Below are 21,951 nucleotides of genomic sequence, written 5' to 3'. Positions count from 1 at the left end.
AACAATTCTTAACATTCGTTGTTTCTTTTTTAAGTTTTGAGTTCCAAAATCTATTCCTCTCTCCAACCCCTCCCCTCTTACTGAGCTGGTAAACAATCTGATATAAGCTACATATGTGTAATAAATGACGTATCACTTTAAATGGGTCATTTCAGGTTACAACTAGTGAGTATTACTAAGATAATTTGCAAAAGAATTTGCCATCCACTCCTAGGCTTCCTTTTGTAGGTGATTTAAGATTTCCATAGGCTTTTAATATGGCAGGGGCAGTAACATTCAGTATATAGAACCAGCCATGGAGTCAAGAAAACCTGGATTCAAGCTCCCCCTTGAATACATACTGGCTGTATGATGTTGGGCACATTACTCAACCTCTCAGTGTTATAGTCAACTTTTTAAGACCCTAAATTGCAGAGAAGGTAGCTACATCAGTAGGGAGAATTTCTTCATCTGGGGATACAATGATATCACAGCTCCAGGACCTATCCCTATTTAATAAGGAACCATGAGATCTCTTGTCTGTGAGAGCTGAAGGTCCTAAAGTTGAGAAATCTTTCAAGGCCTTGATAAGTATCTCTGAGTAGATGCACTTTTTAAAATTCCCAAGACTCAATGACCTGCATGTATAAGCAGATGATTTTCTTCTTTACTTGGAAGCAACCTCAGCTTTGATAATAGTCCAGACATTTAAACAGACGCAGGAAGGCTGACAAAAGTGGAAATGTCAAACTTTATTTCTTTTTAATGATGTGTGTCATCCAAATAGCGACGCCATCAATAGGGGATGTTGTGTTTTTGTTATTTTTTCCCCTTCAACTCTCAGATGCCTTTTAACATATGTAAAAATATTTATATAGTATTTTAAGTTCCACAACATTAATGGTACAGACACACTCTTCTGAGCTCTCCCTCTCGGTAATATCATATTTAACTCAAAAGAAGTCACAGGCATATTAGGGGCAGATAGTAGGTACAAATCTGACAAAAAGCTAATGAGCTCTCCTGTGATTATCAGTGAGTACTGTGACTCATTAAATCTCATTTCCTGGGAAAGTCCACACAGGGAGAAGAAATTATCTGGAATAAAGGCCAAAAAACCTAATGCAATCAGATTTATGGGCATCTACATACCAGCCACATGATAATCAGTGCAAATAATAAAATGTTTTAATGAGGTTCTCTGAAATATTTAATGGGGTATTTTATTTAATTTTTTTTAAGTTTTGCTATTTTCAGTAAGAAAGTGGCACTGCAGCAATGAGTAAGGGTCTTAAAACCAAGTAGGGTTTTTTTTATGCTATTTGGACTTAAGGTATTCCCCTTATCCCCAGCATAATATATTGTTACATGTATTAGAATTGTCATTGATATTCATGCCTGTGCTCAAATGAGGTCAGGATTAGACTAAGTCATAAAGACTCTTCCTTTTGGTCCAAAGGTATATAGGTCTCTGCTTAAGATTCAGTTCTCTTCAAAGCTTCTTGTAGTGGATCATTACTTATTCTGAGATTTTTCCTCTATTCCCAGGGTTTATAACCTAGGGTCTGTGAACTTGTTTTAAAAATATTTTGATAACTGTATTTCAGTATAATTGGTTTCTTTTGTAATCCTGTGTTATTTTATTGAATGTATTTAAAAACATTATTCTGAGAAGGATCCAGGTTCACCAGGTTGCCAAAGGGGTCTATGATGCAAAAAGGTTAAGAACTTCTTTTCTATAGGGAAGAAATACTGCCAAAAAATTTTCCCCAAGTAATTTATCTCAGGTACTCTTCAGCTTCCCCTTTCTCTTGGGGCTTACTTTCTTCCCCTGCTCCTGTATGCTGTCAAGGTATTATCTTAAACCTATCTAAGCTCTAACCTTCTTAATATGTTGTTGCCCTACATTAAGTAAGTTGGGGTATGTGGGGTATTCAGGGAGGACTAGCACCTCTGGTGTGAGGGCTTGCTGAGCCCTTTTTAGGGCTACTCATCCATCTTTGGTGTCCATCTGGTTCACTCAACTCTCATCTGTGGCTCCAAGAAGCTGTAGGTTGTGCAATAGTCATACTCCAGCAAAACTATCTTGGCAGATTCTGAAATAGAGAGTGAGGCTGATGACTTTGTGCAACTCTGCCTCACATAAATCCAATTCATGTGCAAATCAAGTCATCATTCTGTAAAGTCATTGGTCCTTTTCAAAAATGAAGGATGAACAAGTAAGATGTGCTTCTCAGGAATATTTACATTTTAATAGGGAGTTCCTTCAAACTGAAAATCTAGAGTACATTGATTGCATATTGAAATTAATGTCTAATGTTGGAATTCCACAAATAACATCAACAGACCCATTAGGGAAGTATATAGAAGTTTCATTAAAATCACACAATCCAAATGACATTGATTCAGAAGAATTCCAAATCCAATAGCACTTTTCTGACTCCCCTATCTGAAAGTAATGGGTTAAACCCAAGTTGATAGCAGCTCCAAAAGTTCTGTGGTTGGACTCAATGTTATTTAATTAGTATGATGCCAAAGCACATGAACTTATTTGTAAGCATCATCCTTAAGCTTTAGAAAACATGCTTTAGATCTAAATTCTTTAATGGTCCTGGCATTTAAGAGAGAAGGTACCAGAGCACAGACCGAGTCCCCATGTGCTTTACCCTAATTATTAGAGGATAAGAAACCAGCAGTTTTAACAGATGACATAAGGCAGATACCCCAAAGAGAAATCATTTAAGAAAATCTCCTTACTATAAACCTAAGTGGAGCAACTAGGTGGTGCAGCAGATAGAATGTTAGGCCTGGAGTCAGGAAGACAAGTTCTAATTTGACTTAGATGCTTATTAGCTGTGTGACTTTGGGCAAGTCATCTAACTTCTTTTGCATCATCAATTTCTTCATCTGCAAAAAGAGAAAATAATAGCAGTTACCTCACAGGGCTGTTGTGAGGATCAAAAGAGATGATAATTTTAAACATTTAGTACAGTACCAGGCACATAATAAGCATGATATAAATATTATGTGATATAGGTGGAATAGAATATGATATAAATATGATATAAATGTTATATGATATAAATGTTTGCTATTATTACTTCTGCTTTTGTAAATTGTCAAAAAGATTTAAATTGGTAGACGAAGCATGTATTAAACACCTGCTATGTATCAGGTGCTGTGCTAAGTGCTGAGGATTCAAGTGCCGACAAGCAAGACAGTCTTTACCCTCAAGAAGTTTACATTGTAATGAAGGAGGGCAGCACATTGAGGGATATTGGAAAGCAGGGGGAGAAGAGGAAGGGTACTGCCTTGGGCTGATGCAGAAAGTGAGGAGGAGCTATAGTCCAGAGAGAATCAAGGCAACAGTGAGATGAAGCGTGGCTGGGGTCCTTCCTAAAATTGTCATCCCAGAGAGTGACTCGACAAAGAGCAAAGGAGAACTTTTGATCAGGGGTTTCCCAGGAGGACAGTACAGCAGGTAGGGAGAAGGAGTTGAGATCCAGAAATTGTTTAGGTTAGTGTGAGCCTTCCAAGGTAGACTCTATCATCTATAATTTGGCTAATTGAGGCACCAATCCATATTCACATGATATATCCAGATATTGGAACCCAAGTATCTTTTGAGTGTTTACCCAACTAGACAATTTGCACATGAAGCGAAAATATGCATTGGGGGAGATCTTTGTCAAAAAGAAGGAAGGTGAGTGGGGATCTAAATAATTACCTTTGGTCTTCTCAGTAAGTTATACAGTTTTTTGTTTGTAGAGGGGAGGGACTGTTGAACTAATAACTGGTCCCAATTAGTGCAAACAATTAATTTCATGAAGTAGTCACACTTATTTGAATTTGCACTATTTTAAGTTATAGTTATGTAAAATGTGCTAATTGGTTCCAGCCCAATGGAAACATGCAGTACAAATTCAAAAAGCACAATCACTTTATGGGATTCCTTGTTTTTACTACTTGAGATCTGACTGTTCTTTGTGTTGTTCCCATCCTCAGACCACAGCATTATTCTAATGATGGTATGGCCAACTTTTTAAATGAGAGATACTGTTAGGGGAAGATAGGTGGTAAACATGGCCTTGCAAGGGTAGGAATAGCTTAGGAAATTAGGGTCACAGAGTAACTACTATCTTGTTAGATCACTAAAGGTCTATGTTGTGACCCTTTCATGGAGGGTATATGAGATGATGGTAAAAACTGGAGAATGTCATCCCACCTGCAAAACAGAGCTTCAGTTCAGCCATGATATAGGAACATGCTTTGATACTTTGATGAATCCACAAGATCACTGGTGTGTGTTGTTGTTGTGATTGAGTCGTTTCAGTTATGTCTGACTATTCATGACCCTATTTGGGATTTTCTTAGCAACAATACTGGAGTGACTTGCTATTTCCTTCTCCAAGGCATTTTACAAATGAGAAAACTGAGGCAAACAAAGCTCAGTGAATTGCCCTGGGTCACATAGCCAGTGTCTGAGGCTGGAGTTGAACTCATGAAGATGAGTCTTTCTGATTCCAAGCCCAGTGTCTATCTACTGTGACACCTAGTTGTCCCGTGTGGAGTACCTCCAAACATACAGATTCCAGCCCGTACACATCATCTTATCCTGCTAACTTTTGCTTATGTTTTCTGGTAATCCCCATCATGTTTGGGGTCTTCTGCTAGCTCTCTTGATATTGCACGGATGTGAATAGAAGGTGTGGGCTGTCCATTCATTATCCTTCACTCTTTCTTCATGAAATTCTTCATTTATGAATTATCTCCATTTCCATTCAGTGAGCACATTGTTGAAATCCTTCACACTACATCTTCTGCATAATACTTTCTTGGTAATTAGCATATTGTAACCTCATTGCAGCCATCTTACACCTCTCCTTTGCCCTTTACATGACCCACAACTTTAATTCTTCAAAGACTAGCATTCCATGATTTGCAGGCATACATTGTTATTGGTAGAATATTGCTATTAAAATATGAACTTTGGTTTCAAAGAGAAGATTGGGGTCCCCCAAAGTACCTTTCACAAAGACAATCCAATATTAGAATGTGGTTGAAAGAGCACTGGATTTGGAGTTATAGAGCCTTAGTTCAAACCTTAGCTATTACTAGTTTGAGACCTTTGGCAAACTAACTTCTCTGAACTTCTTTTTCATTATCTGTAAAATAAGTGGTTTTGACAAAGTGACCTTGAAAGTTTCTTCCAATTCTTAAGACTCCATGAGCCAATGAAGTCCACTTTCTTCCTCCTTTTGAATTCTTGACCAAATCCTTTCTCTATCTCTACTTTCTGTCTAAAATATATGTATTAATGCAATAATTCCATGGGTTCTAACTCCAACTGAATATCAGTGTGAACAACAAGTCTTTTTAATCCACTTTTTTCCCAGTGTGGGTAAGCAGGTCAAACTTTTTTTTTTTTGAGAGAGAGAATATGGATGTCATCTCAGAAGGTGTATAGTGTTACACAGATTGATGTGATCAACACAATGTCACAAATAGGAACATCTAGAGGACCTCACTAATATAGAGAATGTCTTCTCCATTTGGCTGCTGCAGGTGACATCTTTAATGACAGTGGGAAACATATGAGAAGGATGCTTCATCACTGTTTTATGCTTTGCTTGATATTAATAATCAGAGGGTCCTTGAACAAAGTATCTTTGTTGCTACATATTTCTAGGAATCTTAAATAATTTTGTGGCATGCGTTGGAGACACCTTGTTGAAGGAGAGCCTTTAAGAGGATATATTGCTCTAACAAATCACTTGCTTTTTTAAAAAAAAGCCAACAATGATGGACTCCTACGTTCTCTACACCCTTTTGTCAATTGTGTGATTGCAAAGATGTCATGTCCTATTGAATATTAATAAGGAAAATCTGCCTGTTCCAGTGTGGATACCCTTAATATCTGTGTAAATTATTCTCTTTAAGATTTTATAGTATAATGGGGACTCTGATGTCAGTCTACACATATAGAGGTTCCACATGTACATAGGTTGTTGTTCATCCTTCTTGAAGAGGTCCAGTGACATCATGCTCATGAATTGGATTTAAGTGAGGCAGTGCTGCACAAAGTCATCAGCCTCACTCTCTGCCAGAGTCATCAAAGTGAAGTGGCAAGACAAAAGTCAGGATGACTGGGAGCAGCCCAGGATTCAGAGGATGACCTTGACATCTTTGACATCTAACCAAGCTCTAAGTGCTCCATAGAGCCTGTTTTAGCTGCCTTCGTGGCCATTGGAGCAAATTGTTCTCATCCTACCATTCCAATGGGGGCAGTCTTCATATGCTTAGGACAGACACTCCCCTAACCCCCTAATGGGTTTGAGGACCATGGGTTACCTGCAGCCTAGTTTAACCCATCTACCAAGACAGTTTTGCCAGTGTGTGGCAGCTGCACAAGCTACTGCTTCTTGGATCCACAGGTGAGAACCGGGTGACAGGTGGACACCAAAGATGGATGAGCAAGCCCTCATACCAGAGGTGCTAGTCCTCCTTGAATGCCCCCATATACCCCTAAGTAACTTGGTAGAGGCACTAAAAGGATTGGGGAATACCTCAAATAAGAAATACATAGCTTTGAAGGAAGCTAGGGATTCTAAGAGCCAGACATGATGAGAGTGTGCTTGCCAAGCATGGAGGACAACCTGTACAGATGTACTAAGATGACATATGAAATTCTGCATTCCAGGAATAGCTAGTAGGTCAGTTTGGTTGGAACAAACAGTAAATGAAAGTGAATGACATGTAATAAGCCTGAAAAGGTATCCTAAGGTTTACAAATGGCAATAAAGAACTGCTGGTGCTTTTTGAGTGGGAGAATGACATGGTTAAGATAGCTTTGAGGATATCACTTTGGCAGCTGTATAGAGGATAAATTAGAGAGGAATGAGACTGGAGACTGGTGACTATTGCAATAATCCAGATAAGATGGATTGAGGACCTGAACTAAGGTAGTAGCTGTGTTAGTAGACAGAAAGGAATAGATGTGAGAGATGAGGAGGTGAAATTGATGAAAATTGGCATCAAATTGTATATAGTAGGTGAAAGAAGGGTAAAAAATTGAGGATGTGAACATAGATGGCTGGAAGCATAATGATATCTTTGACAGAAATAAGAAAGTTAGGAAGAGGGTGTATTTGGGAAGATGATGAATTTGGCCTTCTCATTCAAGATTGTCTTTTATATTCACTTGAATTTGATTTCATCTAAAAAGAAACATTTCAGAGAGAAATGGCCCACAGTGACTTGAACTACACAGAAAGAAGGGGGAGAGAGAGAGTGAGAAAGAGAGAGGAGGGGGAAGGAAGAGGGGGAGGGGAAAAGAGAGTAAAAAGAGAAGAGAGAGGGAGAAGAGAAGAGAGAGAGGGAGAGGGGAGAGGAGAGAGAGAGAGAGTGGGAGGGGCTAGTATATCATTTCAAGGTCTTAAGGAAATAACACTCAGAAGAAGAAAGGATATTTAGAAGGAAAGTTCCATTTCCCATTTCCCATTGGCTTAATAATACCATGTGCTCTCTAGCATGGAGGGATGACCATTTACAAAGGATGGAGACATAGGAAGGCTAAAGAACAGTCTAAGAACCAGTGAATCTCATGGTGCCAGGCTGCTCAAGCCTCTCTGGCTGATTAATGTTAATGAGAACTGCACACATACATCAAGTGGAGAACAACCCCTAAAAGCTGATCTGCTGCCTCATTAGAAACCAATCAAATGCTTCCAACATTAGTAATAGGTTTGGCTGGTCTGGCTCCAGAAAGCCATGTAGCAATGAGAGGTTCTATGCTCATTTCAGACAGCTGGAGAGGGTGAGAGTAGTGAAGTTCAAGAAACTTATATATGACCAACCCGATAAATAGCCGTCCACAGGAAAACCTTTGCAAATGGCCAGTCACACCAAGTGTGTGTAGTTCATTTACAAAGTGTTGCCAGAGCATGGTGTGAGCCTGTATTAATCCTCATGCTTCCTGATACTTTATGCTGGATGCGCTCTGTTCGAGTATAAAGTTCCTTTCTTCTTTGCTGTAGTCTTGACTAGAAACTCATCAGATCTCACTCTTTCAATTTTTTAAACTGAGAATAAATCCTATTTTGCAGAAGCACATCAGAAATATTCTATCTCTGCTATAAGTTTGACTTCATATCATTTCCCCTGCTCCTACTTCTCATCTTTCACTTTTTTCTTTGGGATTAGCTCTACAGACAGCAGTGATGTAATGAATAATGTATGTGTGTATGTGTGTTGGTGCGCACATGTGTGTGTGTCTATATGAAATCTGAAGTGACTCTTTTGCTATGAACCAAGATCCCTGGAACTCTGCACTGGGGTTCCATTTTATATCAAGGGCTCTAATGAGAAGGGACAGGCAATTATTATTATTTATTTCACTAATTAGCCAGATAATCATTCATTTCTAAACTATTCTGTGTTGGAAATATGTTCTCTTGTGCCCTTTGTCTAATGCACTTTCATTTTTTTTCATTTTCTCCTTCTTTTAACTAACCCACTGTGTGGAATGCTTTGTTAGTGGGGGGGGGGTAGGTTTTTTAAAAAAGAGATAATTTCTGAGCTGTGAAGATAATGCAACAAGAGTCCATAAAAGCATCACCTTTCAGTCTCTCAAGACATAATGCTTTATGATAACCATAAAACATTTTAGTGCAAAATAAATTGCTGTCCTATTCAAATCCTTAAACGTACTACAGGGGATGTCACTGAAGACATACAACTATTTTTTCCATTGCTGAGGTATATTTTATCATAATTTGTGGGGTAGGTGACAACCCTTGTACACATGATTGCCTTTTCCTGCTTAGTTAGCTTGTCAAGGTCAGAATCCTTTGGCCTTTTATGAATGTCGGGCTATTAGGAAGTAAGCAGGATAACGGAAACTTTATTTTTTTGTGTGATGAACAAATACATTAAGTTTTCATGGTGTTTGTTTATAAGACATTACCGTTCAACTCTATAGGTTTTTTTTTTAAGCAACTGTCTTCCTTTATGAACTGAAGGAAACAGCTTTCAGATTTGCTATTCCTTCTAAAGAGAGCATTCAGATTTTATCTTTCATAGTTTAAAATTAACTCTGGAAGAACTGCCTCCTCCTTTAACCAGAGGCAGTGATGGTTTTTCTCCCCAAGAAATCCAGTACTCTATCAAGGAATGACTAACTGAATCTCACTTCATGACTTGGCAGGCCAGACAGAAAGACCATTTTAGGTGGAAATTTTTCCTTTAGTATAGCTGGCATTCTTTGCAAATGGATTTTGTTTGAGAGATTATCATTTTTCCAAGCCAAAGAAATGCAACGTTGTTAATAAACAGTGATCAGAGACCTCATTCTGAATGAAAAAAATGTGGCAGCATCTTACTGATGATGAAGAAGCCATTTTGATCAAAGGAAATAAAAGGTGGCTAAAATTTTGATGCTGCCACTACTACTACTTAGTGTTGTTATTGTTATTGATCATAATTATGAGGTTTCAGGTTCCTAATGGAGACTGCAGGGTGAAAAACATTTATTGAACTGAATGGAGTTTTTCTATACCTAATTTTTCCAGGTCTTGGAAGGTTACTGCATCTGTCAACAGCTCTTCCAAAAGTTTGGTAGTAAAAGTTGACAGAGGATCGTGAATTTAGTGCCAGAAGGGATTTTAGGGGTCATCTGGTCCAACCCCCTCAGTTTCCTCATCTGGAAAACTGAAGGCAACTAGATGAGGACACTAAGGCCAACACACTTAAGTGACTTACCCAAGGCAATCATGTGTACAAGGTTGTCACCTACCCCACAAATTATGATACTCACACAGGGAGTAAGAAAGCAGATTTGAGATTTGAACCCAGGCCCTTTAACTCCAAATCCAATGCTCCAAAGAACCATAAACTACCATGTTTGCTGAAAATTATGAGTAGTCATTTGAAACCCTTTAGCTATTCATGGAAAGCTTTCAGGTCTGTAACTGCTATCATCCTGGTATTCCCAGAATTCTCTCCATCTGGAGCATCAATTTACTTCCATAATTCTCCCACTTATTGTACCCCTGCTCTATATTTTAGTTAGAAATCTTCTGTAAAGTTTTATAAGAAGGAGCCCTATATAGCAAACCTCATTAATTTGGACTCAATTAAAATGACTGAATCTGACTTTTGTACTTTATTTTTATGTATGTTATTAAATTTTTTTTTCCAATTAGCAAAAATTTATTTTCTCTCTCTTCCTCCTCCCTTCCCCCCATCAGTGGAAAAAGAAAAAAGAAAAAAAATTGTAACAAATATGTATAGTCAAGGAAAACAAATTCCCCATAATGACCATGTCCTAAAATGTGTCTCATTCTGAATCTTAGTCTATCACCCCTCTGTCAGGAGGTAGGTGACATTTTTCATCATCAGTCTTCTGGAGTCATGGTTGATCATCAGGTTGAGCAGAATAAAAAAAAAACTTAAGATCTTTGTACTTCCAGTTCAATTAAATTAGCAATTTATTAAGCACCTACTATGTGCAAGGCTCTAGGAATACAAAGACAAAAATTAAGTTCACTGACCTCAAGGAGCTTCAGTCTATCCCCAGGAGGATTATAATATATACACAAATAGGTATAATATTAAGAGTGAAGGGGGCAGATTAAAGGAGAGATAAGAAAACGTTCTTTAGAAATATTTGAGGAGAGAGAGAGAGAACACTTTCTATAGGAAAAGAAGTGTGCTGGGAAGATTACTTATATGTACTGGAGAAAAGTTTCCTTTACTTAAGAGGGAGAGCCAATTAAAAACAACAAGCATCTCTCTAACATAACACTTGCATTTTAATAATAAATGTGCTCATTATAAAAGATTCCAATCTATTTATGAAAGGGTTTTTAAAGCAACACTAAAGGAAAGGGAGTCCTATGAAAGTATTCAAACTTCATTGAAAAATGAAACATTCAATAATCAGACTTTTCAATAAAGATAACATGTGATAAGTCTAACTATGCATATAATTGCTGGGAAATGAAGACCCAAAGCAGGTGTCTTAGATTATACCCTAGCTAGAAGGTATAGAATTTCAAAATAAGAATATAATATTACCCCAAAGAAATGTGAAAATACTGAAAAATACAATGTAAAAAGTTTGTATTTCTAATTTAGAAAAGAATAAACAAAATAGAGAGAGGCATAGAATAGCGTCTGTTACTTCCACTCCCATCCCCCAGGTCATGCTGAGCCACAAATTGTTGGAAACTTGGGATAAACATAGAAGTTTGGAGTGAACGTTAAGGAACTGCTACAACAGTGTCAATGGGCTGGCAACCAAAAGATCAGGTTAATGTAGTCACAACTACCACTAGCTAATGGTATGGTCTCTGGGAAGTTATATCCTCTATGGGCCTCAGTTTCCTCATATGCAAAATGAGGGTGATCATATGATCATAGATTTAGAATTGGAATGTGCCTCAAAGGTCATCTACTACAGTGGTATGGTACACCTTCAAATAGAAACTGATCGCCTTTGTCTGCATATTGCTTTAGAGAGCTACAGATTAACATTATATTGTACCGTACATTTATTTATTTTCTTAAATATTTCCTAGTTGCATTTTAACCTGGATTGGGCAGCACTGGGGAGTTTTGTGGTCATGAGTTTGACGCCTCTTCTAGTCCAACTGCTGCTGCTACTGTTGTTGTTTGCCCTTCATTCTGGAAGAGAACTATGATGTCAGAGAGGTGATACCATGACAGGCAAACGAATTGGATTTAAGTGAGGTAGGGCTGTGCAAAGTCATTAGCTCCACTTTTTCCTCCAGAGCCATCAGGGTCCAGTGGCAAGACGTAGATCAGGATGATTAGAGATGGTCCCAATGCAGTGGGAGACCTTGACCTTTTTAAGCTAAGGTTTGTCCCAGGTCTCAGTTTTATTGAGGCCCAATCAGTGATTAAAGCTAGGTAAGAAATGAGGCAGAGAACTGCCCCTTTACCTAGTAAAAAAAAGAATCAATCTGGGAGGGGAAGACTATTTTTTTTGTAATTCAATGGCATTATTTATTAAAATACATTGTAATCACATGTCCATATGACAATACATAGCAATACTCATTTTTAACATAGGCCTAGTACTCCAGATCTCTCCAACTGGCCAATGGCTTTGGCAAACGTAAAGATATGTAAGTCAAAATAATGCTGAATTAGCATATTCTCAATACTTAGCATGCTGCCTGGAACATAGTAAGTACTTAATACATGTTTTATCTGTCTACTTCTGACAGGAACTAGATTAATTCCTTATCAGTTAAGCTCAATGTAATGCCAATAACAAATCACAAGCTACCCAATGGTGAGAATAATAGTTCCGACCCGGGAAGACTTTTATAGATAAAGTAATTGAAACTCAGAAAAGTTGAGCCCGAGGCCAAGGTCCTCTGACTCCAAATTAAGCCTCCTTTCCCCTGTTTTAGGAATTGTACTAGATTCAGTAAAACTTGACTCAACAAGTTTTGTTTATATACCTATTATGGGTAGGTAACTGTGAATGGCTTTAGGGATAGGAAGACAGAACTGAAACAGACACTTCCCTCGAGGGGTTTGTTTACATTCTATGGGAGCAGGGAACAACATGTACACAGAAAAGTGTGTGTGTGTGTGTGTGTGTGTGTGTGTGTGTGTGTGTATGTGAAGTAATTGCTAGAAGGAAGGTCCTAGAAACTGAGATAATCTGGATGGGCTTCCTGTAGGAGATGGCACCAAAGTTAAGTTTTTCATGAAGAAAGCTAGGGCTTCTGAGAAAGGAGGTAAGAAGGAAATTCATCCTAGGCATGAGGAACAGCCGGTACCAAAGCACAGAGAAAAGATGAAACGAATATGAGGAACAGCAACCAGGACAAGAAGAGAAGATGATATAAAAGCAAAATATAACAATAAAAATTTAGGAGAAAAAATAGTTCCTAATAGAACTTGACCCTCAAACCCTAGACTAAACAAAAACCAGTGGTATTAGTTCTGGTCTTCTTGCAAATAAGAGGCTGAGACACGTCCTTATGAAGGCAGACTTTCTAGCTAAAGTTTGTCATCAGACCTGAGCCACGCCTCTATTCTTGATTTCATTGGGAAAAACTATTCATGGAATCTCCGTTGGTGTAGTTCAAAGGACTTAGTGAGGCAGCCCTAAACATAGAAAATTTCCCTTTCCCTTAAGTGTTTACAACCCTGGCCATGAGCAAAGACCCTAAAGAGAACATGAAAAAGAATCAATGGCAAATGATTACAGTGCAAGCAGACTGTTATATGAGAATAATACATATAGGGGGGTCAGCTGCAGGGCAGATGGAAAGGTTCTTAGAGTGCAGTAGCAGGGTAAATGACAAAAGTCCAGGATTCCTTAGGATGCAAGGCACATAATGTAGCAGTGCCCAGGGGTTTGCAGGGCATAGCACCAAGGCAGATGGTAAGGTCCGGTAGTATACCATCTTACTGAAAGGACTGTAATTGGTATCTCCCTGTTCATTCAAGCAATGTGAGTGGCTGTGTCTCCAATGAACTACTGTTAGGAAGGAGTTAGTGGTCCTAAGAATTCGGATAGAGAAGTGCTATAGAAGGGCTATTGATAAGGGGTTGATTATCAACTGAGAGGGAATGTCTAGCACCCTCTCCCACCATCCCAGCTGGTAGGAATTGGGAAAGAGGGCCTAGATTGTGGAGGAGGAGACCCCTGCAGGATGCCCAAAGCACCTGCTCCTTGTAGGACCACTAATAGCGATCTGGGTAGCTGCAGGCAGGATAGGGTAGAAAAGGGGAAGATCCCCAGGGCTCTGCACAGTGCCTGCCCCTTAGGCCCTCAGGATATCCCTTAGAAGCAGACTAAGACTCTCCTTCCCACTCAGTGTGTTCCCAGGACATCCACCCAAGGAGTAATCTATATGCCAACCCTATCCAAGCTCAGCCCAGGTGCCTACTCGTACATGAACCCTCAGTTATTGGGATGTTCTCTCTTCTCTCTGTCTCTCTCTCTGCCTCTGTCTCTGTCTCTGTCTCTGTCTCTCTCTGTTTCTGTGTGTGTGTCTCTCTCTCCCTCTGTCTGTCTATCTGTCTGTCTCTCTCCCCCCACATTACACATACTTTGTTTTGACTCGTGACCATTTTATATCCTATCCCCACCCCCAAAAGAATAAAAGCTCATTAAGAGCAGAGACTGTTTTATTTTTGTTCTTTTCTCCCCCACAGCACCTAGCACAGTACCTTGAACATAGTAAGCACTTAATAAATGTATATTGAGTTGAATTAACCTAAAATCAACAATAGCGGCAGACGTTTGTGCAATTTCAGTTCGACAGTCACATGTTTTAATCTAAATGACAATATTTAACAACAAAAATTGCTTCCTTTCGACTTCACTGCATTTCTTCATGAAGGAGAATTATAATTCAAGGATAACAAATGCAACAGGGTGAATATATTGCTTTCATTAATGCCCAAATACTGCTTATTTTCAGCACTTTTTAATTATTTGGGTGTGCTCGATACATTTAGTTGAAGTGGAAAAAGCAAAAGCATTCAAATTTCAGGCCATTTGCGATTGCCCATTTATCTGTGATGTTCCATCCAGGGAATTGAACTTCAAAGTAACATTTCAGTTTGAGTGATTTCCTCCCCACCCCCGGCCTGGTAGAAAACACTGAATTAGTCAAGTAAAAATGTCTGTGGAACTGAAGGTGCTATAAACAAGGGCCTCACAACCTCTGAATTAACAGACAGGACAATTGATGCTGATGCGGCATGGAAATGAATTCAACACCAAGGGCATCCACATTGAAAATGGAAACTCCAGCTGTCTACAGGTACCCAATGTGAAATGAAAAAGTGAGGCAATTGTTCTCCACATATAAAACTTTATCATTTCCAGTTTCCATGTCTTTTCACAAGTGATGCTCCCTATCTGTAATGTACTACCTCCTCTCCTGTTCTTATAGAATCCCTAGTTCTCTTGAAAGCAAAGATTTGGAGCCATTTTCTGATCCCCTCAATTATTAGGATCCTCTCCCTGTTGAAATAGCTTTATATAAACTTTGTGTTTACTTTCTTGTATAAAAATGTTTTTTCCCTATAAAATGTAGCCTCTATGAAAGCAGAGGTAAGGGTGGTGTTTTCTTTTGTCCCCATTGCCTTGCACTTTGAAGGTGCCGAATGTTTATGTAGCATTTTAAAGGAGAAAGAAAAATCTCCCCCTTACGGGAAGTATAAGGAAATTGTGTGATCACTTTTTGTCAGGACCCAGGCTACTGCAATCCAGGGAATTTGCATGCTCAGACTTCATCCAAGGGGCCCCGGTTAGAGGCTTCTTCATGGTTGCCATGTGTGGTGAGTGATAGGGATCCCAACAGGCAACCTGATCATCCCCTTCCTGGATTTGATTCATTTTTGTTTAAAAGACTTATTTTTCCTAGGTCTAGGATGCTCTCTCTCTCTCTCTCTCTCTCTCTCTCTCTCTCTGTCTCTGTCTCTCTCTTGCCTTCATATGTATGTATGTATGTGTATATATACACATAGAGAGAGAGACATTCCTATATCTTTCTCTATATAAACATGCTCCTGTGCTTACACACACACACACATACACATCACATACACAGATATGTATGCAGTCATATACACACACGTAACCACTCCCTACTTCCAAGCTCTCTTCTTTGTGGAAACTTGAGTTTGTCTGGTGATATGATTTTGATACGTCTACATTGTGTTTTGGATTTCCAAATGAAATTAGTATCTTCTCTTCCTTTGTGCCTCAGTCAGGCTGAAATAGTGATTCCTCCCATCACTCTACAGCAATTCAAACTACTCCTCCAATCTCCACTCACATCAGCATCAATCATACCAAATAAAGATTTAGCAGCCATGGGATTTTCTTTTATATAACGGGGGAATCAACTGATAACAACAAAAAGGCAGCGATCTATGAAGCAAGAGGATCAAGACTGTTGGTTGGGTGGAAAGAAGCCAATGGCTCGTGCATCTGGCTGCAGAAATAGAATCCACATCTCTTCACTTTAATCTCCTCCCTTCGCACGAAAGTGGGAGGGATAGGACTTTGATTAGTTTGGCGGTAAGGGGTAGCTGCTTCTTCACTCAAAATGGAGATGAGGGGAAAAGGAGTTACCCCAGTGCAATGCTTACATTCCATATGTACAACCATCATAATTCTCAGTTCTTGGCAGTCTCTCAAGTGCCTCACAACTCTTACAGCTCCGTTGAACAAAAGCAGCCCACCAAAGTCTCAGAAGGAGAATCAAGGGAATAAGCATCTAGAATATGGACACATCACTCAACCTTGCATGCCCATGCACTACCAAATATAGGACAAAGTTGCTTCCTCGGGCTCATCTCTCCCTGCATCTTCTTAAAAAATAGTCCCAGAAAGCTAAGTTCTAAAAGTATCACATTGGCTAACTCTGGCTAGCATCTGCTTGAATTTCTCATCTTTGTTGCATTGCACACCTTTAAATGCCACATAAATACAAGCTATTATCATTGCCATGTGATTTGATTTGGGAACTGAGGAATTCAGTCTTACATTTTGTAGACAGGATTTATTACATCATAGAATCGAAGGGTTAGAAAGGAATCTCAGGCAGGAATTGTCTGATGGCTCTTTACTTTTCTTTTTTTCTTTTGTTTTTCTTTTTTTTAAACCACAGACTCCTTTGTCAGTATGATGAAACCTATGGGTTACTTCCTAAAACACTGTTTTTAAATAATTGAAGGAAATGCTAAATATCATGAAGATGTAATTTTTCCCATCCAAGTTCACAGACCCCCTGAAATCAACCAAAGAGTCTGTGGGCACCAGCTTAAGAACCAGCTTCTTGTCTAACTAGTAACTAAAGCAGGAATCCCTTCTGCAATGTATCAGTGAAAGAATATCCAGGTTATTTCTCTTGAAAATCTGCAGAGTAGGGTAAGACCCCCTCTGCTTCCTCCCCCACAGAAATTCAATTCCTCTTTAGTATGATTCTAATTTGTTAGGAAGTTTCTCTGCCAAATCTCATTCAGCCTGCCCCCCATGTCTATGTGTTGGGCTTAGTTCTGCCCTCCATGACCAAGCAAAGCACATCTAATCTTCATGCTATGTTCCAGTCCTTCAAATCCTCATAAACATAATGGTCCCTTTCCATTTCTTCTTTAGAGTCATTATTTTTTGTTTCTTCAATATGTGCTCATTTGCAAGTAAAGAAATGGAGAAGTTAAGATAACTTAGAGAAGTTAAGGGACTTGTTTGAGGCCACATAACTATCAAAGTAACACAACTAGGATTTGAACACCTGCCTTCTAACTCCAAAGCCAGTGTTCTTTTCATGATTCCACAGCTGTTTTTCAGGGAGAAGCCTTTGGAAATTTATAAGTGGGTTGATTTATTGGCCAATGGGCAAGATTATGAAATATGGAGCTTAACTGTATGTTTATGTGAGTGTGTATATACATATTATACATATGCACAAATACACATACACATATTATATATATATATAATTTTTTTAATTGCCAGGTGATTCTAGGTGTTATAAAATGTATAGGGATGAGTCTACTGGTGTGTTGACAAGAAGAAACCAGCATATGGATGAAAAGCCAGAAAAAGGAAGAAAAAATAATTGTTGAGGCCAATGTCAACCTTATTTTATAATTCTTATAAAAAACATAATTAGCAAATGCAGTGTTGTTTGAATTGTCTTTCAAAATTATACTATAATTTTCCTTCTTTTTAAATTTATATTTATATTTAATTTTTAATTTATAGAATAACCCAAGCATTTTAATAACATAGTATAATTTTTAAAAAAGGTGATTGTACATGAAACTGCAAATCTATTAGGTATAGCTTGCTATTCCTTTAAAATATATAATAAAGTTATCATGTAAAAATCTTTATTTTCCTTTTTTTGTTCCCACCCTAGAGATGGTTTTCATTAGACAGATATATGTACATATATATATGTACATATATATATATATGTAAAATCATTCTATACATACTTCTAACTCAGGAACTATATAAACAAAATTACGAAAAAAACTTTTTATATAAAGAAAATCAGATTTAAATAATTGGAGAAACAATAATTGTTCATGGGTAGGAAGGGGCAATATAATTTTCTTTCAATTATGAATCAATATGGTGTTGTAATAGCCTCAAAATCCAAGGTAAGCTTAGATTTCACTGAGGATGACATGGATTTCAAGCCTCTGGTGGTTATTGTCCTACTACATCTTCCCCTGATCAGAGTTCATCTAGCATGCTGTGTTCTGTCCTGGTTTGTCACATTTTAGAAAATACACTGATAAACTAGAGAAGATCCATCAAAGGGAGGGACCAGGATGGTGAAGGGATTCAAAATCATTCCATATAAAGATCAGTTGGAGAAAAGCCTCTGAACTGATTCAGGATTGCTGTCTTCAAGCATTTAAAGAACTTTTATGAAGGAAAAGAATTATTCTTCTTTGCCCCAGAGAGAAAAATGGCAGTAATGTGTAAATACAGCAAAGGAACAGATTTTGGCTCTATATAAGGAAAAACCTTCATAACAACCAGAATCATTCAAGAGTGCAGTGGACTTCCTTGGGAGGTAATGAGTTCAATTTAACTGAACAATCACTTGTGAAGTGCCTAGTATTCGCAATGCACTATGAATTTCTCCTTACTAGAGGTCTTTGAGTGAGGATTGGATGAATACATTGTGGGGATATTCTAGACCATGGAATCTCTATAAAGGTTGAAATAGATGGCCTCTGATGTACTTTTTAGTGCTGAGATTCTGCGATTTAGTGTTTTTAGATGCTTGCTACGATTCAATTTCAAAGTAATTAAGGGCATAAAAATTGTATTGTGGAATATGAGAACAGAGTATTCTATGGTGATGTGAAGTAGGGTAATGATAATGTTAATGATATTGATGATAACATAATCACAGGAAGATATGAAGATGCGAAGATAATATTTCAAGGGATGTGGGAGACCTATGGATTATGAGGAAGAGATAGTACCTAGATCTGCTAATGCAAATAAGAAATGGAAGAGTTATTTCTGAGCAAAGATATTAAATGGACTGGGATTCTAAGGTCTAAGAATCACACATGCTCTAGGCAGTTTTCATAGCATTAGATACCACCCATTAATGATTCTTATCTGTGCGAATGTTATTGAAGGATTGACTATTGGCCATTCATTGTGTTTGTTTGGGTTTTTTCCTCCAGTCCCAGGCACACATGCATACAGCAGTCAATGTCAACATTATCCTCAAGTTGGTCAAACGATTACAGTCGTAAGAAAAGAGCAATCTAATCTGGAAGAAAATAAAATACATTCAACTCCGGTCCAAACATAGTCACATTGTTATATAATACAATAAATTGTGTACCCACTGGATGAAAACAGAGGCTCACAAAAGAGATACACTAGTAAAAACTAAATGATTTACAATTGGAAGCCACAGCTGGTATGAAAATAAACATTGAATCAGTTCCTTCCTATAAGTCTCAGTTCCATTAGAATAACTACATTCGGTGACATTTTTCACATTTTAATTGGTGTTTTGCTGATTTTATCAGAATTTCTGCTGATCAAAGCAAATTGCCTATTATTTATTTTGCAACGAAGCTAACTGTTCAGTGTAAGTTTAATGTACTGTAATGAATTTTAAATATCTTCGTCGCCAGATTACAAAGTATGTGAATCAAGATTTCCTTGTTATAGTTACATTATTAATTACTCAAACAGATAAAAGGTAACACAAGACAGAATCAGACTTCTTTCATCGATATGAATTAGAGGAGACTTTTTGCCTCTATTAAATGGTGTCAGTAAAATAGAAATGTTTTCCTCTGTTATCTGCTTAACCCAATTCTACCTGCTTGGTTTTAGACATATGATAAATACTTCCATTATTAGTTTATTTTCAGTAGCTTACAGAACAATAAGTTTTTATGTTATTTACACTTCAGTGACTTTGGTTTAATTGGCTTCTTTTATGTTATTTATATAAATATAAATCATGCTGGGTTTTAAAGCATTAATGATGCATTTTATGCTATAATGCTGTTTTCTACTAGGGTAGCACTCCATAAATTCTCATCCTCCATGACTAGTAGCTAGGGAACTTCCTAGAGCATGCGTGAGAAGTTGAAGGCAGGCCTACTTTTAGAAAGTGCAGAAATCACTCTTCAGAGTAAAAAGATTGGGTGAATTATGTTTCTTTTGTATTTGATTTAGAAATTTTATTTCTACCTCTTGAAGGACAATTAGAGTGGATTCAATAGAAAGATTGCTGCTCTTTTTGGTATCAGTGGACCTGGGTTCAATCCCATATCTGACATTTTTTACCAGTGTGACCTTGGGTCAATTACTTTCACCTCTTGAGGTTCAGTTGCTTCATCTATAAAATGAGGAAGTTATACTTGATGACCTCTAAATGTCCTTTAAGATCTCTGTCAGTTCTAGATCTTTGATCCTAGTCTATGAATTTACTCTCCTCCATTTATACTTTCAGAGATCTATGCCTTCATCAATGCAGCTTCAGGTTAGATTGCAACCCATCTGTGACTTAGCAGATAAGTCTTAGTGGGTTGCTAAAACTCATACAGGTTAAGCAGCTTGCTTATGGTCACACAGCTAGTAAATCTCAGAGGCAGAATTTGGATCGAGGTCTTCCTGACTCCAAGGCCAACACTATCCACCATGCCATACTACCTTCACCTTTATGCTGTTCAAAATGTCAAAGTAGATTACTTAAAACAACAAATGGAACAAGAAAATAACCTCTAGAGGGAAATGGAAGGATATAAGAATTTATTAGGCACCTTTTAGGTTAAGTGTCACACAGTTAGCAAGTGGCAGAGGTAAGACTTGAACTCAGCTTTTCCTGACTACTAAGCTTATCTTCCTAAATTCAAAGATGGCCTCAAACGCTTACTAGCTGTGTGACCCTGGTCAAGTCACTTAACCCTGTTTGCTTTAATTCCTCATCTGTAAAATGAACTGGAGAAGGAAATGGTAAACCACTCTACTGTCTTTGCCAAGAAAACCCCAGAGAGTTGGATACAATTGAAAAACTTCTGAACTTCCTGACTTCAGGCCCAACATTCTATCCACTGTGCCACTGGATGCCTCTGTCTGAGGTTATCTCCCTTGAGTGGACTTGGGACATTTCTTTCCTACACATAAATGGCTTTGCCTAGTAGTTGAATAAAATTCTCATGTATTTTTCACAGTTATTAATCAATTCTCTGCCCCTGTAAATAATAATTCAGAGAAACTTTAGGAATTTTCAAATGCCCCTTTCCATACAGATCCTTTTACTTTGAGAAATGTGCAGAGAAAATAAAGAAAAGATAGTTTAGAATGGGACAGTTACAATGATGATGATGATTTTCAGTTATAAACATTTACTTTTAACAAAGCACTTCATATAAATTATTTCCTTTGATCCTTACAACAGCCCTGTGAAGTAAGTAATTCAAGTTACTTCTAGGTCTTCCTGACTTCAAGTCCAACACTATCCACCATGCCATATCACCATGCTATCATTTTTTAAATTATGATCTTTTTATGTGGATGCTGACAGTCTAAGAGGCTTTAATGACTTGCCCAAGGTCACATGGCTAGTAAGGATCTGAGGTAGGTTTTGAACTCAGGTCTGCCTGACTCCATGTATATGCAACTTTTATTTCTTTTTTTTAAGGCAATTGGGGTTAAGTGACTTGCCCAAGGACACACAGTTAGTAAGTGTCAAGTGTTTGGTCTGAGGCTGGATTTGAACTCAGGTCCTCCTGACTTCAGGGCCAGTGCTCTATCCACTGCGCCACCTAGCTGCCCTGCAACTTTCATTTCTAAAACAACAGTGAACTACAGTGGCACCTTGCTGAAGCGTTTACACAGCTTACTATAGAGTGGAAGTTAGCAGATATAAATCTAGTGCTGTTGATGTCCCAGAAGTAGCAATATCA

Source organism: Vombatus ursinus, unplaced genomic scaffold (assembly GCF_900497805.2).
Source record: "Vombatus ursinus unplaced genomic scaffold, bare-nosed wombat genome assembly UNPS02009205.1, whole genome shotgun sequence".
In the NCBI taxonomy this organism is placed as follows: domain Eukaryota; kingdom Metazoa; phylum Chordata; class Mammalia; order Diprotodontia; family Vombatidae; genus Vombatus; species Vombatus ursinus.
This window is presented reverse-complemented; position numbering follows the sequence as displayed.